Source organism: Pseudophryne corroboree, unplaced genomic scaffold, assembly GCF_028390025.1.
Source record: "Pseudophryne corroboree isolate aPseCor3 unplaced genomic scaffold, aPseCor3.hap2 scaffold_129, whole genome shotgun sequence".
Taxonomy (NCBI): Eukaryota; Metazoa; Chordata; class Amphibia; order Anura; family Myobatrachidae; genus Pseudophryne; species Pseudophryne corroboree.
Window position 1 is genome coordinate 511,727 of NW_026967915.1, and position 20,406 is coordinate 532,132.

Genomic DNA, 20,406 nt, shown 5'->3' on the forward strand with positions numbered 1-20,406 from the left:
TTACCAACAGTGTGTTAATCTTTTCAATTGCTGTTTTGTTGGCTGACTGAAGGAAGATATGCAGTGCATTTGAACCAAAGCAGATGTGTGCTGACAACTTAAATTTACAATCATATTTGTGTTTTTTCTTTCTTTCTTTCTTTCTTTCTTTCTTTCTTTCTTTCTTTCTTTCTTTCTTTCTTTCTTTCTTTCTTCCATCCTTTGTAATATCATATTAAATATTAAGGTAGAAGATTATAATCAATGACTAATGACATAAGAAAAAGGAAAAAAAACTGTAAACAAAACTGCTTCAGGTGAGACTTGAATTCACAACCTTGACATTGCTCAACAGATACTGTCTTATAAGTACCACACGCTGTCCAATTGCACCACTGGAGCACTGTGCAGCATAAAACAGTTATGCTAGATGTGGATTTTATTCAATACAATCAGTACAGTCATAAGAATTTAAAAAGAAAATCATTTTTGGTGATGAATGATGAGCAACAAAGGATCATGCATGCCAGATGGCACTTGAATAAGCTTTTCACAGTGATAGAAAAGTAAACAAAAAAACCACAACAGTGTTATAATTAATGTCATTTTTAGCAATCTAAACATTACAAGACTGTTGTACAGTTGAAGCAAGGATAAAGTATCAACTCTAGTGACGACACAGCTGCTTTAATGAGTTCCACCCCAGATGGGACTTGAACCCACAATCCCTGGCTTAGGAGGCCAGTGCCTTATCCATTATGCCACTGGGGCTTACTGACTTTCTCATTCAAGACTGATAGGTTTTTAATAGTCAATTATTTATTTTTGAGAAAAAGTGAAGCTGTTTACTGTGTTCTTTGCATTACCAAGTCCAGCAAGAAATGTGCTGGTACTATCCAGAGCTGTCAGTATGGATTATCATGCTCTATTGCAAAAAAACTATTTGATGCAACTGCTTTACCAACAGTGTGTTAATCTTGTCAATTGCTGTTTTGTTGGCTGACTGAAGGAAGATATGCAGTGCATTTGAACCAAAGCAGATGTGTGCTGACAACTTAAATTCACAATCATGTTTGTGTTTTTTCTTTCTTTCTTTCTTTCTTTCTTTCTTTCTTTCTTTCTTTCTTTCTTTCTTTCTTTCTTTCTTTCTCTCTTTCTTTCTTTCTTCCATCCTTTGTAATATCATATTAAATATTAAGGTAGAAGATTATAATCAATGACTAATGACATAAGAAAAAGGAAAAAAACTGTAAACAAAACTGCTTCAGGTGAGACTTGAATTCACAACCTTGACATTGCTCAACAGATACTGTATTATAAGTACCACACGCTGTCCAATTGCACCACTGGAGCACTGTGCAGCATAAAACAGTTATGCTAGATGTGGATTTTATTTAATACAATCAGTACAGTCATAAGAATTTAAAAAGAAAATCATTTTTGGTGATGAATGATGAGCAACAAAGGATCATGCATGCCAGATGGCACTTGAATAAGCTTTTCACAGTGATAGAAAAGTAAACAAAAAACCCACAACAATGTTATAATAAATGTCATTTTTAGCTTCTGTGGTCATGTTTTTGCAATCTAAACACTACAAGACTGTTGTACAGTTGAAGCAAGTATAAAGTATCAACTCTAGTGACGACACAGCTGCTTTAATGAGTTCCACCCCAGATGGGACTTGAACCCACAATCCCTGGCTTAGGAGGCCAGTGCCTTATCCATTAGGCCACTGGGGCTTACTGATTTTCTCAATCAAGACTGATAGGTTTTTAATAGTCAATTATTTATTTTTGAGAAAAAGTGAAGCTGTTTACTGTGTTCTTTGCATTACCAAGTCCAGCAAGAAATGTGCTGGTACTATCCAGAGCTGTCAGTATGGATTATCATGCTCTATTGCAAAAAAACTATTTGATGCAACTGCTTTACCAACAGTGTGTTAATCTTGTCAATTGCTGTTTTGTTGGCTGAATGAAGGAAGATATGCAGTGCATTTGAACCAAAGCAGATGTGTGCTGACAACTTAAATTTACAATCATATTTGTGTTTTTTCTTTCTTTCTTTCTTTCTTTCTTTCCTTCTTTCTTTCATTCTTTCTTTCTTTCTTTCTTTCTTTCTTTCTTTCTTTCTTTCTTTCTTTCTTTCTTCCATCCTTTGTAATATCATATTTAATATTAAGGTAGAAGATTATAATCAATGACTAATGACATAAGAAAAAGGAAAAAAAACTGTAAACAAAACTGCTTCAGGTGAGACTTGAATTCACAACATTGACATTGCTCAACAGATACTGTCTTATAAGTACCACGCGCTGTCCAATTGCACCACTGGAGCACTTTGCAGCATAAAACAGTTATGCTAGATGAGGATTTTATTCAATACAATCAGTACAGTCATAAGAATTTAAAAAGAAAATCATTTTTGGTGATGAATGATGAGCAACAAAGGATCATGCATGCCAGATGGCACTTGAATAAGCTTTCCACAGTGATAGAAAAGTAAACAAAAAAACCACAACAATGTTATAATAAATGTCATTTTTAGCTTCTGTGGTCATGTTTTTGCAATCTAAACACTACAAGACTGTTGTACAGTTGAAGCAAGGATAAAATATCAACTCTAGTGACGACACAGCTGCTTTAATGAGTTCCACCCCAGATGGGACTTGAACCCACAATCCCTGGCTTAGGAGGCCAGTGCCTTATCCATTAGGCCACTGGGGCTTACTGATTTTCTCATTCAAGACTGATATGTTTTTAATAGTCAATTATTTATTTTTGAGAAAAAGTTAACCTGTTTACTGTGTTCTTTGCATTACCAAGTCCAGCAAGAAATGTGCTGGTACTATCCAGAGCTGTCAGTATGGATTATCATGCTCTATTGCAAAAAAACTATTTGATGCAACTGCTTTACCAACAGTGTGTTAATCTTTTCAATTGCTGTTTTGTTGGCTGACTGAAGGAAGATATGCAGTGCATTTGAACCAAAGCAGATGTGTGCTGACAACTTAAATTTACAATCATATTTGTGTTTTTTCTTTCTTTCTTTCTTTCTTTCTTTCTTTCTTTCTTTCTTTCTTTCTTCCATCCTTTGTAATATCATATTAAATATTAAGGTAGAAGATTATAATCAATGACTAATGACATAAGAAAAAGGAAAAAAACTGTAAACAAAACTGCTTCAGGTGAGACTTGAATTCACAACCTTGACATTGCTCAACAGATACTGTCTTATAAGTACCACGCGCTGTCCAATTGCACCACTGGAGCACTGTGCAGCATAAAACAGTTATGCTAGATGTGGATTTTATTCAATACAATCAGTACAGTCATAAGAATTTAAAAAGAAAATCATTTTTGGTGATGAATGATGAGCAACAAAGAATCATGCATGCCAGATGGCATTTGAATAAGCTTTTCACAGTGATAGAAAAGTAAACAAAAAACCCACAACAATGTTATAATAAATGTCATTTTTAGCTTCTGTGGTCATGCTTTTGCAATCTAAACACTACAAGACTGTTGTACAGTTGAAGCAAGGATAAAGTATCAACTCTAGTGATGACACAGCTGCTTTAATGAGTTCCACCCCAGATGGGACTTGAACCCACAATCCCTGGCTTAGGAGGCCAGTGCCTTATCCATTAGGCCACTGGGGCTTACTGACTTTCTCATTCAAGACTGATATGTTTTTAATAGTCAATTATTTGTTTTTGAGAAAAAGTGAAGCTGTTTACTGTGTTCTTTGCATTACCAAGTCCAGCAAGAAATGTGCTGGTACTATCCAGAGCTGTCAGTATGGATTATCATGCTCTATTGCAAAAAAACTATTTGATGCAACTGCTTTACCAACAGTGTGTTAATCTTTTCAATTGCTGTTTTGTTGGCTGACTGAAGGAAGATATGCAGTGCATTTGAACCAAAGCAGATGTGTGCTGACAACTTAAATTTACAATCATATTTGTGTTTTTTCTTTCTTTCTTTCTTTCTTTCTTTCTTTCTTTCTTTCTTTCTTTCTTTCTTTCTTTCTTTCTTTCTTTCTTTCTTTCTTTCTTTCTTTCTTTCTTTCTTTCTTCCATCCTTTGTAATATCATATTAAATATTAAGGTAGAAGATTATAATCAATGACTAATGACATAAGAAAAAGAAAAAAAACTGTAAACAAAACTGCTTCAGGTGAGACTTGAATTCACAACCTTGACATTGCTCAACAGATACTGTCTTATAAGTACCACGCGCTGTCCAATTGCACCACTGGAGCACTGTGCAGCATAAAACAGTTATGCTAGATGTGGATTTGATTCAATACAATCAGTACAGTCATAAGAATTTAAAAAGAAAATCATTTTTGGTGATGAATGATGAGCAACAAAGGATCATGCAGGCCAGATGGCACTTGAATAAGCTTTCCACAGTGATAGAAAAGTAAACAAAAAAACCACAACAATGTTATAATAAATGTAATTTTTAGCTTCTGTGGTCATGTTTTTGCAATCTAAACACTACAAGACTGTTGTACAGTTGAAGCAAGGATAAAATATCAACTCTAGTGACGACACAGCTGCTTTAATGAGTTCCACCCCAGATGGGACTTGAACCCACAATCCCTGGCTTAGGAGGCCAGTGCCTTATCCATTAGGCCACTGGGGCTTACTGACTTTCTCATTCAAGACTGATATGTTTTTAATAGTCAATTATTTATTTTTGAGAAAGAGTTAACCTGTTTACTGTGTTCTTTGCATTACCAAGTCCAGCAAGAAATGTGCTGGTACTATCCAGAGCTGTCAGTATGGATTATCATGCTCTATTGCAAAAAAACTATTTGATGCAACTGCTTTACCAACAGTGTGTTAATCTTTTCAATTGCTGTTTTGTTGGCTGACTGAAGGAAGATATGCAGTGCATTTGAACCAAAGCAGATGTGTGCTGACAACTTAAATTTACAATCATATTTGTGTTTTTTCTTTCTTTCTTTCTTTCTTTCTTTCTTTCTTTCTTTCTTTCTTTCTTTCTTTCTTTCTTTCTTTCTTTCTTTCTTTCTTCCATCCTTTGTAATATCATATTAAATATTAAGGTAGAAGATTATAATCAATGACTAATGACATAAGAAAAAGGAAAAAAACTGTAAACAAAACTGCTTCAGGTGAGACTTGAATTCACAACCTTGACATTGCTCAACAGATACTGTCTTATAAGTACCACGCGCTGTCCAATTGCACCACTGGAGCACTGTGCAGCATAAAACAGTTATGCTAGATGTGGATTTTATTCAATACAATCAGTACAGTCATAAGAATTTAAAAAGAAAATCATTTTTGGTGATGAATGATGAGCAACAAAGGATCATGCATGCCAGATGGCATTTGAATAAGCTTTTCACAGTGATAGAAAAGTAAACAAAAAACCCACAACAATGTTATAATAAATGTCATTTTTAGCTTCTGTGGTCATGTTTTTGCAATCTAAACACTACAAGACTGTTGTACAGTTGAAGCAAGGATAAAGTATCAACTCTAGTGATGACACAGCTGCTTTAATGAGTTCCACCCCAGATGGGACTTGAACCCACAATCCCTGGCTTAGGAGGCCAGTGCCTTATCCATTAGGCCACTGGGGCTTACTGACTTTCTCATTCAAGACTGATATGTTTTTAATAGTCAATTATTTATTTTTGAGAAAAAGTGAAGCTGTTTACTGTGTTCTTTGCATTACCAAGTCCAGCAAGAAATGTGCTGGTACTATCCAGAGCTGTCAGTATGGATTATCATGCTCTATTGCAAAAAAACTATTTGATGCAACTGCTTTACCAACAGTTTGTTAATCTTTTCAATTGCTGTTTTGTTGGCTGACTGAAGGAAGATATGCAGTGCATTTGAACCAAAGCAGATGTGTGCTGACAACTTAAATTTACAATCATATTTGTGTTTTTTCTTTCTTTCTTTCTTTCTTTCTTTCTTTCTTTCTTTCTTTCTTTCTTTCTTTCTTTCTTCCATCCTTTGTAATATCATATTAAATATTAAGGTAGAAGATTATAATCAATGACTAATGACATAAGAAAAAGAAAAAAAACTGTAAACAAAACTGCTTCAGGTGAGACTTGAATTCACAACCTTGACATTGCTCAACAGATACTGTCTTATAAGTACCACGCGCTGTCCAATTGCACCACTGGAGCACTGTGCAGCATAAAACAGTTATGCTAGATGTGGATTTGATTCAATACAATCAGTACAGTCATAAGAATTTAAAAAGAAAATCATTTTTGGTGATGAATGATGAGCAACAAAGGATCATGCAGGCCAGATGGCACTTGAATAAGCTTTCCACAGTGATAGAAAAGTAAACAAAAAAACCACAACAATGTTATAATAAATGTAATTTTTAGCTTCTGTGGTCATGTTTTTGCAATCTAAACACTACAAGACTGTTGTACAGTTGAAGCAAGGATAAAATATCAACTCTAGTGACGACACAGCTGCTTTAATGAGTTCCACCCCAGATGGGACTTGAACCCACAATCCCTGGCTTAGGAGGCCAGTGCCTTATCCATTAGGCCACTGGGGCTTACTGACTTTCTCATTCAAGACTGATATGTTTTTAATAGTCAATTATTTATTTTTGAGAAAGAGTTAACCTGTTTACTGTGTTCTTTGCATTACCAAGTCCAGCAAGAAATGTGCTGGTACTATCCAGAGCTGTCAGTATGGATTATCATGCTCTATTGCAAAAAAACTATTTGATGCAACTGCTTTACCAACAGTGTGTTAATCTTTTCAATTGCTGTTTTGTTGGCTGACTGAAGGAAGATATGCAGTGCATTTGAACCAAAGCAGATGTGTGCTGACAACTTAAACTTACAATCATATTTGTGTTTTTTTCTTTCTTTCTTTCTTTCTTTCTTTCTTTCTTTCTTTCTTTCTTTCTTTCTTTCTTTCTTTCTTTCTTTCTTTCTTTCTTTCTTTCTTCCATCCTTTGTAATATCATATTAAATATTAAGGTAGAAGATTATAATCAATGACTAATGACATAAGAAAAAGGAAAAAAACTGTAAACAAAACTGCTTCAGGTGAGACTTGAATTCACAACCTTGACATTGCTCAACAGATACTGTCTTATAAGTACCACGCGCTGTCCAATTGCACCACTGGAGCACTGTGCAGCATAAAACAGTTATGCTAGATGTGGATTTTATTCAATACAATCAGTACAGTCATAAGAATTTAAAAAGAAAATCATTTTTGGTGATGAATGATGAGCAACAAAGGATCATGCATGCCAGATGGCATTTGAATAAGCTTTTCACAGTGATAGAAAAGTAAACAAAAAACCCACAACAATGTTATAATAAATGTCATTTTTAGCTTCTGTGGTCATGTTTTTGCAATCTAAACACTACAAGACTGTTGTACAGTTGAAGCAAGGATAAAGTATCAACTCTAGTGATGACACAGCTGCTTTAATGAGTTCCACCCCAGATGGGACTTGAACCCACAATCCCTGGCTTAGGAGGCCAGTGCCTTATCCATTAGGCCACTGGGGCTTACTGACTTTCTCATTCAAGACTGATATGTTTTTAATAGTCAATTATTTATTTTTGAGAAAAAGTGAAGCTGTTTACTGTGTTCTTTGCATTACCAAGTCCAGCAAGAAATGTGCTGGTACTATCCAGAGCTGTCAGTATGGATTATCATGCTCTATTGCAAAAAAACTATTTGATGCAACTGCTTTACCAACAGTGTGTTAATCTTTTCAATTGCTGTTTTGTTGGCTGACTGAAGGAAGATATGCAGTGCATTTGAACCAAAGCAGATGTGTGCTGACAACTTAAATTTACAATCATATTTGTGTTTTTTCTTTCTTTCTTTCTTTCTTTCTTTCTTTCTTTCTTTCTTTCTTTCTTCCATCCTTTGTAATATCATATTAAATATTAAGGTAGAAGATTATAATCAATGACTAATGACATAAGAAAAAGAAAAAAAACTGTAAACAAAACTGCTTCAGGTGAGACTTGAATTCACAACCTTGACATTGCTCAACAGATACTGTCTTATAAGTACCACGCGCTGTCCAATTGCACCACTGGAGCACTGTGCAGCATAAAACAGTTATGCTAGATGTGGATTTGATTCAATACAATCAGTACAGTCATAAGAATTTAAAAAGAAAATCATTTTTGGTGATGAATGATGAGCAACAAAGGATCATGCAGGCCAGATGGCACTTGAATAAGCTTTCCACAGTGATAGAAAAGTAAACAAAAAAACCACAACAATGTTATAATAAATGTAATTTTTAGCTTCTGTGGTCATGTTTTTGCAATCTAAACACTACAAGACTGTTGTACAGTTAAAGCAAGGATAAAATATCAACTCTAGTGACGACACAGCTGCTTTAATGAGTTCCACCCCAGATGGGACTTGAACCCACAATCCCTGGCTTAGGAGGCCAGTGCCTTATCCATTAGGCCACTGGGGCTTACTGACTTTCTCATTCAAGACTGATATGTTTTTAATAGTCAATTATTTATTTTTGAGAAAGAGTTAACCTGTTTACTGTGTTCTTTGCATTACCAAGTCCAGCAAGAAATGTGCTGGTACTATCCAGAGCTGTCAGTATGGATTATCATGCTCTATTGCAAAAAAACTATTTGATGCAACTGCTTTACCAACAGTGTGTTAATCTTTTCAATTGCTGTTTTGTTGGCTGACTGAAGGAAGATATGCAGTGCATTTGAACCAAAGCAGATGTGTGCTGACAACTTAAATTTACAATCATATTTGTGTTTTTTCTTTCTTTCTTTCTTTCTTTCTTTCTTTCTTTCTTTCTTTCTTTCTTTCTTTCTTTCTTTCTTCCATCCTTTGTAATATCATATTAAATATTAAGGTAGAAGATTATAATCAATGACTAATGACATAAGAAAAAGGAAAAAAACTGTAAACAAAACTGCTTCAGGTGAGACTTGAATTCACAACATTGACATTGCTCAACAGATACTGTCTTATAAGTACCACGCGCTGTCCAATTGCACCACTGGAGCACTTTGCAGCATAAAACAGTTATGCTAGATGTGGATTTTATTCAATACAATCAGTACAGTCATAAGAATTTAAAAAGAAAATCATTTTTGGTGATGAATGATGAGCAACAAAGTATCATGCAGGCCAGATGGCACTTGAATAAGCTTTCCACAGTGATAGAAAAGTAAACAAAAATACCACAACAATGTTATAATAAATGTAATTTTTAGCTTCTGTGGTCATGTTTTTGCAATCTAAACACTACAAGACTGTTGTACAGTTGAAGCAAGGATAAAATATCAACTCTAGTGACGACACAGCTGCTTTAATGAGTTCCACCCCAGATGGGACTTGAACCCACAATCCCTGGCTTAGGAGGCCAGTGCCTTATCCATTAGGCCACTGGGGCTTACTGACTTTCTCATTCAAGACTGATATGTTTTTAATAGTCAATTATTTATTTTTGAGATAAAGTTAACCTGTTTACTGTGTTCTTTGCATTACCAAGTCCAGCAAGAAATGTGCTGGTACTATCCAGAGCTGTCAGTATGGATTATCATGCTCTATTGCAAAAAAACTATTTGATGCAACTGCTTTACCAACAGTGTGTTAATCTTTTCAATTGCTGTTTTGTTGGCTGACTGAAGAAAGAAATATGCAGTGCATTTGAACCAAAGCAGATGTGTGCTGACAACTTAAATTTACAATCATATTTGTGTTTTTTCTTTCTTTCTTTCTTTCTTTCTTTCTTTCTTTCTTTCTTTCTTTCTTTCTTTCTTTCTTCCATCCTTTGTAATATCATATTAAATATTAAGGTAGAAGATTATAATCAATGACTAATGACATAAGAAAAAGGAAAAAAACTGTAAACAAAACTGCTTCAGGTGAGACTTGAATTCACAACCTTGACATTGCTCAACAGATACTGTATTATAAGTACCACACGCTGTCCAATTGCACCACTGGAGCACTGTGCAGCATAAAACAGTTATGCTAGATGTGGATTTTATTTAATACAATCAGTACAGTCATAAGAATTTAAAAAGAAAATCATTTTTGGTGATGAATGATGAGCAACAAAGGATAATGCATGCCAGATGGCACTTGAATAAGCTTTTCACAGTGATAGAAAAGTAAACAAAAAACCCACAACAATGTTATAATAAATGTCATTTTTAGCTTCTGTGGTCATGTTTTTGCAATCTAAACACTACAAGACTGTTGTACAGTTGAAGCAAGTATAAAGTATCAACTCTAGTGACGACACAGCTGCTTTAATGAGTTCCACCCCAGATGGGACTTGAACCCACAATCCCTGGCTTAGAAGGCCAGTGCCTTATCCATTAGGCCACTGGGGCTTACTGACTTTCTCAATCAAGACTGATAGGTTTTTAATAGTCAATTATTTATTTTTGAGAAAAAGTGAAGCTGTTTACTGTGTTCTTTGCATTACCAAGTCCAGCAAGAAATGTGCTGGTACTATCCAGAGCTGTCAGTATGGATTATCATGCTCTATTGCAAAAAAACTATTTGATGCAACTGCTTTACCAACAGTGTGTTAATCTTTTCAATTGCTGTTTTGTTGGCTGACTGAAGGAAGATATGCAGTGCATTTGAACCAAAGCAGATGTGTGCTGACAACTTAAATTTACAATCATATTTGTGTTTTTTCTTTCTTTCTTTCTTTCTTTCTTTCTTTCTTTCTTTCTTTCTTTCTTTCTTTCTTTCTTTCTTTCTTTCTTCCATCCTTTGTAATATCATATTAAATATTAAGGTAGAAGATTATAATCAATGACTAATGACATAAGAAAAAGGAAAAAAAACTGTAAACAAAACTGCTTCAGGTGAGACTTGAATTCACAACCTTGACATTGCTCAACAGATACTGTCTTATAAGTACCACACGCTGTCCAATTGCACCACTGGAGCACTGTGCAGCATAAAACAGTTATGCTAGATGTGGATTTTATTCAATACAATCAGTACAGTCATAAGAATTTAAAAAGAAAATCATTTTTGGTGATGAATGATGAGCAACAAAGGATCATGCATGCCAGATGGCACTTGAATAAGCTTTTCACAGTGATAGAAAAGTAAACAAAAAAACCACAACAGTGTTATAATTAATGTCATTTTTAGCAATCTAAACACTACAAGACTGTTGTACAGTTGAAGCAAGGATAAAGTATCAACTCTAGTGACGACACAGCTGCTTTAATGAGTTCCACCCCAGATGGGACTTGAACCCACAATCCCTGGCTTAGGAGGCCAGTGCCTTATCCATTATGCCACTGGGGCTTACTGACTTTCTCATTCAAGACTGATAGGTTTTTAATAGTCAATTATTTATTTTTGAGAAAAAGTGAAGCTGTTTACTGTGTTCTTTGCATTACCAAGTCCAGCAAGAAATGTGCTGGTACTATCCAGAGCTGTCAGTATGGATTATCATGCTCTATTGCAAAAAAACTATTTGATGCAACTGCTTTACCAACAGTGTGTTAATCTTGTCAATTGCTGTTTTGTTGGCTGAATGAAGGAAGATATGCAGTGCATTTGAACCAAAGCAGATGTGTGCTGACAACTTAAATTCACAATCATGTTTGTGTTTTTTCTTTCTTTCTTTCTTTCTTTCTTTCTTTCTTTCTTTCTTTCTTTCTTTCTTTCTTTCTTTCTTTCTTTCTCTCTTTCTTTCTTTCTTCCATCCTTTGTAATATCATATTAAATATTAAGGTAGAAGATTATAATCAATGACTAATGACATAAGAAAAAGGAAAAAAACTGTAAACAAAACTGCTTCAGGTGAGACTTGAATTCACAACCTTGACATTGCTCAACAGATACTGTATTATAAGTACCACACGCTGTCCAATTGCACCACTGGAGCACTGTGCAGCATAAAACAGTTATGCTAGATGTGGATTTTATTCAATACAATCAGTACAGTCATAAGAATTTAAAAAGAAAATCATTTTTGGTGATGAATGATGAGCAACAAAGGATCATGCATGCCAGATGGCACTTGAATAAGCTTTTCACAGTGATAGAAAAGTAAACAAAAAACCCACAACAATGTTATAATAAATGTCATTTTTAGCTTCTGTGGTCATGTTTTTGCAATCTAAACACTACAAGACTGTTGTACAGTTGAAGCAAGGATAAAGTATCAACTCTAGTGACGACACAGCTGCTTTAATGAGTTCCACCCCAGATGGGACTTGAACCCACAATCCCTGGCTTAGGAGGCCAGTGCCTTATCCATTAGGCCACTGGGGCTTACTGACTTTCTCAATCAAGACTGATAGGTTTTTAATAGTCAATTATTTATTTTTGAGAAAAAGTGAAGCTGTTTACTGTGTTCTTTGCATTACCAAGTCCAGCAAGAAATGTGCTGGTACTATCCAGAGCTGTCAGTATGGATTATCATGCTCTATTGCAAAAAAACTATTTGATGCAACTGCTTTACCAACAGTGTGTTAATCTTGTCAATTGCTGTTTTGTTGGCTGACTGAAGGAAGATATGCAGTGCATTTGAACCAAAGCAGATGTGTGCTGACAACTTAAATTCACAATCATGTTTGTGTTTTTTCTTTCTTTCTTTCTTTCTTTCTTTCTTTCTTTCTTTCTTTCTTTCTTTCTTTCTTTCTTTCTTTCTTTCTTTCTTTCTCTCTTTCTTTCTTTCTTCCATCCTTTGTAATATCATATTAAATATTAAGGTAGAAGATTATAATCAATGACTAATGACATAAGAAAAAGGAAAAAAACTGTAAACAAAACTGCTTCAGGTGAGACTTGAATTCACAACCTTGACATTGCTCAACAGATACTGTATTATAAGTACCACACGCTGTCCAATTGCACCACTGGAGCACTGTGCAGCATAAAACAGTTATGCTAGATGTGGATTTTATTTAATACAATCAGTACAGTCATAAGAATTTAAAAAGAAAATCATTTTTGGTGATGAATGATGAGCAACAAAGGATCATGCATGCCAGATGGCACTTGAATAAGCTTTTCACAGTGATAGAAAAGTAAACAAAAAACCCACAACAATGTTATAATAAATGTCATTTTTAGCTTCTGTGGTCATGTTTTTGCAATCTAAACACTACAAGACTGTTGTACAGTTGAAGCAAGTATAAAGTATCAACTCTAGTGACGACACAGCTGCTTTAATGAGTTCCACCCCAGATGGGACTTGAACCCACAATCCCTGGCTTAGGAGGCCAGTGCCTTATCCATTAGGCCACTGGGGCTTACTGATTTTCTCAATCAAGACTGATAGGTTTTTAATAGTCAATTATTTATTTTTGAGAAAAAGTGAAGCTGTTTACTGTGTTCTTTGCATTACCAAGTCCAGCAAGAAATGTGCTGGTACTATCCAGAGCTGTCAGTATGGATTATCATGCTCTATTGCAAAAAAACTATTTGATGCAACTGCTTTACCAACAGTGTGTTAATCTTGTCAATTGCTGTTTTGTTGGCTGAATGAAGGAAGATATGCAGTGCATTTGAACCAAAGCAGATGTGTGCTGACAACTTAAATTTACAATCATATTTGTGTTTTTTCTTTCTTTCTTTCTTTCTTTCTTTCCTTCTTTCTTTCATTCTTTCTTTCTTTCTTTCTTTCTTTCTTTCTTTCTTTCTTTCTTTCTTCCATCCTTTGTAATATCATATTTAATATTAAGGTAGAAGATTATAATCAATGACTAATGACATAAGAAAAAGGAAAAAAAACTGTAAACAAAACTGCTTCAGGTGAGACTTGAATTCACAACATTGACATTGCTCAACAGATACTGTCTTATAAGTACCACGCGCTGTCCAATTGCACCACTGGAGCACTTTGCAGCATAAAACAGTTATGCTAGATGAGGATTTTATTCAATACAATCAGTATAGTCATAAGAATTTAAAAAGAAAATCATTTTTGGTGATGAATGATGAGCAACAAAGGATCATGCATGCCAGATGGCACTTGAATAAGCTTTCCACAGTGATAGAAAAGTAAACAAAAAAACCACAACAATGTTATAATAAATGTCATTTTTAGCTTCTGTGGTCATGTTTTTGCAATCTAAACACTACAAGACTGTTGTACAGTTGAAGCAAGGATAAAATATCAACTCTAGTGACGACACAGCTGCTTTAATGAGTTCCACCCCAGATGGGACTTGAACCCACAATCCCTGGCTTAGGAGGCCAGTGCCTTATCCATTAGGCCACTGGGGCTTACTGATTTTCTCATTCAAGACTGATATGTTTTTAATAGTCAATTATTTATTTTTGAGAAAAAGTTAACCTGTTTACTGTGTTCTTTGCATTACCAAGTCCAGCAAGAAATGTGCTGGTACTATCCAGAGCTGTCAGTATGGATTATCATGCTCTATTGCAAAAAAACTATTTGATGCAACTGCTTTACCAACAGTGTGTTAATCTTTTCAATTGCTGTTTTGTTGGCTGACTGAAGGAAGATATGCAGTGCATTTGAACCAAAGCAGATGTGTGCTGACAACTTAAATTTACAATCATATTTGTGTTTTTTCTTTCTTTCTTTCTTTCTTTCTTTCTTTCTTTCTTTCTTTCTTTCTTTCTTTCTTTCTTCCATCCTTTGTAATATCATATTAAATATTAAGGTAGAAGATTATAATCAATGACTAATGACATAAGAAAAAGGAAAAAAACTGTAAACAAAACTGCTTCAGGTGAGACTTGAATTCACAACCTTGACATTGCTCAACAGATACTGTCTTATAAGTACCACGCGCTGTCCAATTGCACCACTGGAGCACTGTGCAGCATAAAACAGTTATGCTAGATGTGGATTTTATTCAATACAATCAGTACAGTCATAAGAATTTAAAAAGAAAATCATTTTTGGTGATGAATGATGAGCAACAAAGAATCATGCATGCCAGATGGCATTTGAATAAGCTTTTCACAGTGATAGAAAAGTAAACAAAAAACCCACAACAATGTTATAATAAATGTCATTTTTAGCTTCTGTGGTCATGCTTTTGCAATCTAAACACTACAAGACTGTTGTACAGTTGAAGCAAGGATAAAGTATCAACTCTAGTGATGACACAGCTGCTTTAATGAGTTCCACCCCAGATGGGACTTGAACCCACAATCCCTGGCTTAGGAGGCCAGTGCCTTATCCATTAGGCCACTGGGGCTTACTGACTTTCTCATTCAAGACTGATATGTTTTTAATAGTCAATTATTTGTTTTTGAGAAAAAGTGAAGCTGTTTACTGTGTTCTTTGCATTACCAAGTCCAGCAAGAAATGTGCTGGTACTATCCAGAGCTGTCAGTATGGATTATCATGCTCTATTGCAAAAAAACTATTTGATGCAACTGCTTTACCAACAGTGTGTTAATCTTTTCAATTGCTGTTTTGTTGGCTGACTGAAGGAAGATATGCAGTGCATTTGAACCAAAGCAGATGTGTGCTGACAACTTAAATTTACAATCATATTTGTGTTTTTTCTTTCTTTCTTTCTTTCTTTCTTTCTTTCTTTCTTTCTTTCTTCCATCCTTTGTAATATCATATTAAATATTAAGGTAGAAGATTATAATCAATGACTAATGACATAAGAAAAAGAAAAAAAACTGTAAACAAAACTGCTTCAGGTGAGACTTGAATTCACAACCTTGACATTGCTCAACAGATACTGTCTTATAAGTACCACGCGCTGTCCAATTGCACCACTGGAGCACTGTGCAGCATAAAACAGTTATGCTAGATGTGGATTTGATTCAATACAATCAGTACAGTCATAAGAATTTAAAAAGAAAATCATTTTTGGTGATGAATGATGAGCAACAAAGGATCATGCAGGCCAGATGGCACTTGAATAAGCTTTCCACAGTGATAGAAAAGTAAACAAAAAAACCACAACAATGTTATAAGAAATGTAATTTTTAGCTTCTGTGGTCATGTTTTTGCAATCTAAACACTACAAGACTGTTGTACAGTTGAAGCAAGGATAAAATATCAACTCTAGTGACAACACAGCTGCTTTAATGAGTTCCACCCCAGATGGGACTTGAACCCACAATCCCTGGCTTAGGAGGCCAGTGCCTTATCCATTAGGCCACTGGGGCTTACTGACTTTCTCATTCAAGACTGATATGTTTTTAATAGTCAATTATTTATTTTTGAGAAAGAGTTAACCTGTTTACTGTGTTCTTTGCATTACCAAGTCCAGCAAGAAATGTGCTGGTACTATCCAGAGCTGTCAGTATGGATTATCATGCTCTATTGCAAAAAAACTATTTGATGCAACTGCTTTACCAACAGTGTGTTAATCTTTTCAATTGCTGTTTTGTTGGCTGACTGAAGGAAGATATGCAGTGCATTTGAACCAAAGCAGATGTGTGCTGACAACTTAAATTTACAATCATATTTGTGTTTTTTCTTTCTTTCTTTCTTTCTTTCTTTCTTTCTTTCTTTCTTTCTTTCTTTCTTTCTTTCTTTCTTTCTTTCTTTCTTTCTTCCATCCTTTGTAATATCATATTAAATATTAAGGTAGAAGATTATAATCAATGACTAATGACATAAGAAAAAGGAAAAAAACTGTAAACAAAACTGCTTCAGGTGAGACTTGAATTCACAACCTTGACATTGCTCAACAGATACTGTCTTATAAGTACCACGCGCTGTCCAATTGCACCACTGGAGCACTGTGCAGCATAAAACAGTTATGCTAGATGTGGATTTTATTCAATACAATCAGTACAGTCATAAGAATTTAAAAAGAAAATCATTTTTGGTGATGAATGATGAGCAACAAAGGATCATGCATGCCAGATGGCATTTGAATAAGCTTTTCACAGTGATAGAAAAGTAAACAAAAAACCCACAACAATGTTATAATAAATGTCATTTTTAGCTTCTGTGGTCATGTTTTTGCAATCTAAACACTACAAGACTGTTGTACAGTTGAAGCAAGGATAAAGTATCAACTCTAGTGATGACACAGCTGCTTTAATGAGTTCCACCCCAGATGGGACTTGAACCCACAATCCCTGGCTTAGGAGGCCAGTGCCTTATCCATTAGGCCACTGGGGCTTACTGACTTTCTCATTCAAGACTGATATGTTTTTAATAGTCAATTATTTATTTTTGAGAAAAAGTGAAGCTGTTTACTGTGTTCTTTGCATTACCAAGTCCAGCAAGAAATGTGCTGGTACTATCCAGAGCTGTCAGTATGGATTATCATGCTCTATTGCAAAAAAACTATTTGATGCAACTGCTTTACCAACAGTTTGTTAATCTTTTCAATTGCTGTTTTGTTGGCTGACTGAAGGAAGATATGCAGTGCATTTGAACCAAAGCAGATGTGTGCTGACAACTTAAATTTACAATCATATTTGTGTTTTTTCTTTCTTTCTTTCTTTCTTTCTTTCTTTCTTTCTTTCTTTCTTTCTTCCATCCTTTGTAATATCATATTAAATATTAAGGTAGAAGATTATAATCAATGACTAATGACATAAGAAAAAGAAAAAAAACTGTAAACAAAACTGCTTCAGGTGAGACTTGAATTCACAACCTTGACATTGCTCAACAGATACTGTCTTATAAGTACCACGCGCTGTCCAATTGCACCACTGGAGCACTGTGCAGCATAAAACAGTTATGCTAGATGTGGATTTGATTCAATACAATCAGTACAGTCATAAGAATTTAAAAAGAAAATCATTTTTGGTGATGAATGATGAGCAACAAAGGATCATGCAGGCCAGATGGCACTTGAATAAGCTTTCCACAGTGATAGAAAAGTAAACAAAAAAACCACAACAATGTTATAATAAATGTAATTTTTAGCTTCTGTGGTCATGTTTTTGCAATCTAAACACTACAAGACTGTTGTACAGTTGAAGCAAGGATAAAATATCAACTCTAGTGACGACACAGCTGCTTTAATGAGTTCCACCCCAGATGGGACTTGAACCCACAATCCCTGGCTTAGGAGGCCAGTGCCTTATCCATTAGGCCACTGGGGCTTACTGACTTTCTCATTCAAGACTGATATGTTTTTAATAGTCAATTATTTATTTTTGAGAAAGAGTTAACCTGTTTACTGTGTTCTTTGCATTACCAAGTCCAGCAAGAAATGTGCTGGTACTATCCAGAGCTGTCAGTATGGATTATCATGCTCTATTGCAAAAAAACTATTTGATGCAACTGCTTTACCAACAGTGTGTTAATCTTTTCAATTGCTGTTTTGTTGGCTGACTGAAGGAAGATATGCAGTGCATTTGAACCAAAGCAGATGTGTGCTGACAACTTAAACTTACAATCATATTTGTGTTTTTTCTTTCTTTCTTTCTTTCTTTCTTTCTTTCTTTCTTTCTTTCTTTCTTTCTTTCTTCCATCCTTTGTAATATCATATTAAATATTAAGGTAGAAGATTATAATCAATGACTAATGACATAAGAAAAAGGAAAAAAACTGTAAACAAAACTGCTTCAGGTGAGACTTGAATTCACAACCTTGACATTGCTCAACAGATACTGTCTTATAAGTACCACGCGCTGTCCAATTGCACCACTGGAGCACTGTGCAGCATAAAACAGTTATGCTAGATGTGGATTTTATTCAATACAATCAGTACAGTCATAAGAATTTAAAAAGAAAATCATTTTTGGTGATGAATGATGAGCAACAAAGGATCATGCATGCCAGATGGCATTTGAATAAGCTTTTCACAGTGATAGAAAAGTAAACAAAAAACCCACAACAATGTTATAATAAATGTCATTTTTAGCTTCTGTGGTCATGTTTTTGCAATCTAAACACTACAAGACTGTTGTACAGTTGAAGCAAGGATAAAGTATCAACTCTAGTGATGACACAGCTGCTTTAATGAGTTCCACCCCAGATGGGACTTGAACCCACAATCCCTGGCTTAGGAGGCCAGTGCCTTATCCATTAGGCCACTGGGGCTTACTGACTTTCTCATTCAAGACTGATATGTTTTTAATAGTCAATTATTTATTTTTGAGAAAAAGTGAAGCTGTTTACTGTGTTCTTTGCATTACCAAGTCCAGCAAGAAATGTGCTGGTACTATCCAGAGCTGTCAGTATGGATTATCATGCTCTATTGCAAAAAAACTATTTGATGCAACTGCTTTACCAACAGTGTGTTAATCTTTTCAATTGCTGTTTTGTTGGCTGACTGAAGGAAGATATGCAGTGCATTTGAACCAAAGCAGATGTGTGCTGACAACTTAAATTTACAATCATATTTGTGTTTTTTCTTTCTTTCTTTCTTTCTTTCTTTCTTTCTTTCTTTCTTTCTTTCTTTCTTTCTTTCTTTCTTTCTTTCTTTCTTTCTTTCTTTCTTTCTTTCTTTCTTCCATCCTTTGTAATATCATATTAAATATTAAGGTAGAAGATTATAATCAATGACTAATGACATAAGAAAAAGGAAAAAAACTGTAAACAAAACTGCTTCAGGTGAGACTTGAATTCACAACCTTGACATTGCTCAACAGATACTGTCTTATAAGTACCACGCGCTGTCCAATTGCACCACTGGAGCACTGTGCAGCATAAAACAGTTATGCTAGATGTGGATTTGATTCAATACAATCAGTACAGTCATAAGAATTTAAAAAGAAAATCATTTTTGGTGATGAATGATGAGCAACAAAGGATCATGCATGCCAGATGGCATTTGAATAAGCTTTTCACAGTGATAGAAAAGTAAACAAAAAACCCACAACAATGTTATAATAAATGTCATTTTTAGCTTCTGTGGTCATGTTTTTGCAATCTAAACACTACAAGACTGTTGTACAGTTGAAGCAAGGATAAAGTATCAACTCTAGTGATGACACAGCTGCTTTAATGAGTTCCACCCCAGATGGGACTTGAACCCACAATCCCTGGTTTAGGTGACCAGTGCCTTATCCATTAGGCCACTGGGGCTTACTGACTTTCTCATTCAAGACTGATATGTTTTTAATAGTCAATTATTTATTTTTGAGAAAAAGTGAAGCTGTTTACTGTGTTCTTTGCATTACCAAGTCCAGCAAGAAATGTGCTGGTACTATCCAGAGCTGTCAGTATGGATTATCATGCTCTATTGCAAAAAAACTATTTGATGCAACTGCTTTACCAACAGTGTGTTAATCTTTTCAATTGCTGTTTTGTTGGCTGACTGAAGGAAGATATGCAGTGCATTTGAACCAAAGCAGATGTGTGCTGACAACTTAAATTTACAATCATATTTGTGTTTTTTCTTTCTTTCTTTCTTTCTTTCTTTCTTTCTTTCTTTCTTTCTTTCTTTCTTTCTTTCTTTCTTTCTTTCTTTTTCTCTTTCTTTCTTTCTTCCATCCTTTGTAATATCATATTAAATATTAAGGTAGAAGATTATAATCAATGACTAATGACA

At 34.8% G+C, this 20,406-nt stretch overlaps 21 non-coding genes across 21 annotated transcripts; all 21 read right to left on the reverse strand.

Annotated features, from left to right (window-relative positions):
* Nucleotides 1-677: 677 nt before the first annotated feature.
* Nucleotides 678-750, reverse strand: TRNAR-CCU (transfer RNA arginine (anticodon CCU)). The gene has a single exon. It is a non-coding gene; the product is annotated as a tRNA-Arg (tRNA).
* An 898-nt stretch (nt 751-1,648) lies between these two features.
* Nucleotides 1,649-1,721, reverse strand: TRNAR-CCU (transfer RNA arginine (anticodon CCU)). Its single transcript has one exon. It is a non-coding gene; the product is annotated as a tRNA-Arg (tRNA).
* A 911-nt stretch (nt 1,722-2,632) lies between these two features.
* On the reverse strand, nt 2,633-2,705 carry TRNAR-CCU (transfer RNA arginine (anticodon CCU)). Its single transcript has one exon. It is a non-coding gene; the product is annotated as a tRNA-Arg (tRNA).
* Nucleotides 2,706-3,567: 862 nt separating this feature from the next.
* TRNAR-CCU (transfer RNA arginine (anticodon CCU)) lies at nt 3,568-3,640 on the reverse strand. The gene has a single exon. It is a non-coding gene; the product is annotated as a tRNA-Arg (tRNA).
* Nucleotides 3,641-4,558: 918 nt separating this feature from the next.
* Nucleotides 4,559-4,631, reverse strand: TRNAR-CCU (transfer RNA arginine (anticodon CCU)). Its single transcript has one exon. It is a non-coding gene; the product is annotated as a tRNA-Arg (tRNA).
* An 894-nt stretch (nt 4,632-5,525) lies between these two features.
* On the reverse strand, nt 5,526-5,598 carry TRNAR-CCU (transfer RNA arginine (anticodon CCU)). The gene has a single exon. It is a non-coding gene; the product is annotated as a tRNA-Arg (tRNA).
* Nucleotides 5,599-6,472: 874 nt separating this feature from the next.
* Nucleotides 6,473-6,545, reverse strand: TRNAR-CCU (transfer RNA arginine (anticodon CCU)). Its single transcript has one exon. It is a non-coding gene; the product is annotated as a tRNA-Arg (tRNA).
* Nucleotides 6,546-7,448: 903 nt separating this feature from the next.
* TRNAR-CCU (transfer RNA arginine (anticodon CCU)) lies at nt 7,449-7,521 on the reverse strand. The gene has a single exon. It is a non-coding gene; the product is annotated as a tRNA-Arg (tRNA).
* Nucleotides 7,522-8,383: 862 nt separating this feature from the next.
* TRNAR-CCU (transfer RNA arginine (anticodon CCU)) lies at nt 8,384-8,456 on the reverse strand. Its single transcript has one exon. It is a non-coding gene; the product is annotated as a tRNA-Arg (tRNA).
* Nucleotides 8,457-9,334: 878 nt separating this feature from the next.
* TRNAR-CCU (transfer RNA arginine (anticodon CCU)) lies at nt 9,335-9,407 on the reverse strand. The gene has a single exon. It is a non-coding gene; the product is annotated as a tRNA-Arg (tRNA).
* An 876-nt stretch (nt 9,408-10,283) lies between these two features.
* Nucleotides 10,284-10,356, reverse strand: TRNAR-UCU (transfer RNA arginine (anticodon UCU)). Its single transcript has one exon. It is a non-coding gene; the product is annotated as a tRNA-Arg (tRNA).
* Nucleotides 10,357-11,223: 867 nt separating this feature from the next.
* Nucleotides 11,224-11,296, reverse strand: TRNAR-CCU (transfer RNA arginine (anticodon CCU)). Its single transcript has one exon. It is a non-coding gene; the product is annotated as a tRNA-Arg (tRNA).
* Nucleotides 11,297-12,198: 902 nt separating this feature from the next.
* Nucleotides 12,199-12,271, reverse strand: TRNAR-CCU (transfer RNA arginine (anticodon CCU)). The gene has a single exon. It is a non-coding gene; the product is annotated as a tRNA-Arg (tRNA).
* A 910-nt stretch (nt 12,272-13,181) lies between these two features.
* TRNAR-CCU (transfer RNA arginine (anticodon CCU)) lies at nt 13,182-13,254 on the reverse strand. Its single transcript has one exon. It is a non-coding gene; the product is annotated as a tRNA-Arg (tRNA).
* Nucleotides 13,255-14,157: 903 nt separating this feature from the next.
* Nucleotides 14,158-14,230, reverse strand: TRNAR-CCU (transfer RNA arginine (anticodon CCU)). The gene has a single exon. It is a non-coding gene; the product is annotated as a tRNA-Arg (tRNA).
* An 874-nt stretch (nt 14,231-15,104) lies between these two features.
* TRNAR-CCU (transfer RNA arginine (anticodon CCU)) lies at nt 15,105-15,177 on the reverse strand. The gene has a single exon. It is a non-coding gene; the product is annotated as a tRNA-Arg (tRNA).
* An 858-nt stretch (nt 15,178-16,035) lies between these two features.
* On the reverse strand, nt 16,036-16,108 carry TRNAR-CCU (transfer RNA arginine (anticodon CCU)). Its single transcript has one exon. It is a non-coding gene; the product is annotated as a tRNA-Arg (tRNA).
* An 894-nt stretch (nt 16,109-17,002) lies between these two features.
* Nucleotides 17,003-17,075, reverse strand: TRNAR-CCU (transfer RNA arginine (anticodon CCU)). Its single transcript has one exon. It is a non-coding gene; the product is annotated as a tRNA-Arg (tRNA).
* An 862-nt stretch (nt 17,076-17,937) lies between these two features.
* TRNAR-CCU (transfer RNA arginine (anticodon CCU)) lies at nt 17,938-18,010 on the reverse strand. Its single transcript has one exon. It is a non-coding gene; the product is annotated as a tRNA-Arg (tRNA).
* An 870-nt stretch (nt 18,011-18,880) lies between these two features.
* TRNAR-CCU (transfer RNA arginine (anticodon CCU)) lies at nt 18,881-18,953 on the reverse strand. Its single transcript has one exon. It is a non-coding gene; the product is annotated as a tRNA-Arg (tRNA).
* Nucleotides 18,954-19,867: 914 nt separating this feature from the next.
* On the reverse strand, nt 19,868-19,940 carry TRNAR-CCU (transfer RNA arginine (anticodon CCU)). Its single transcript has one exon. It is a non-coding gene; the product is annotated as a tRNA-Arg (tRNA).
* Nucleotides 19,941-20,406: the final 466 nt, after the last annotated feature.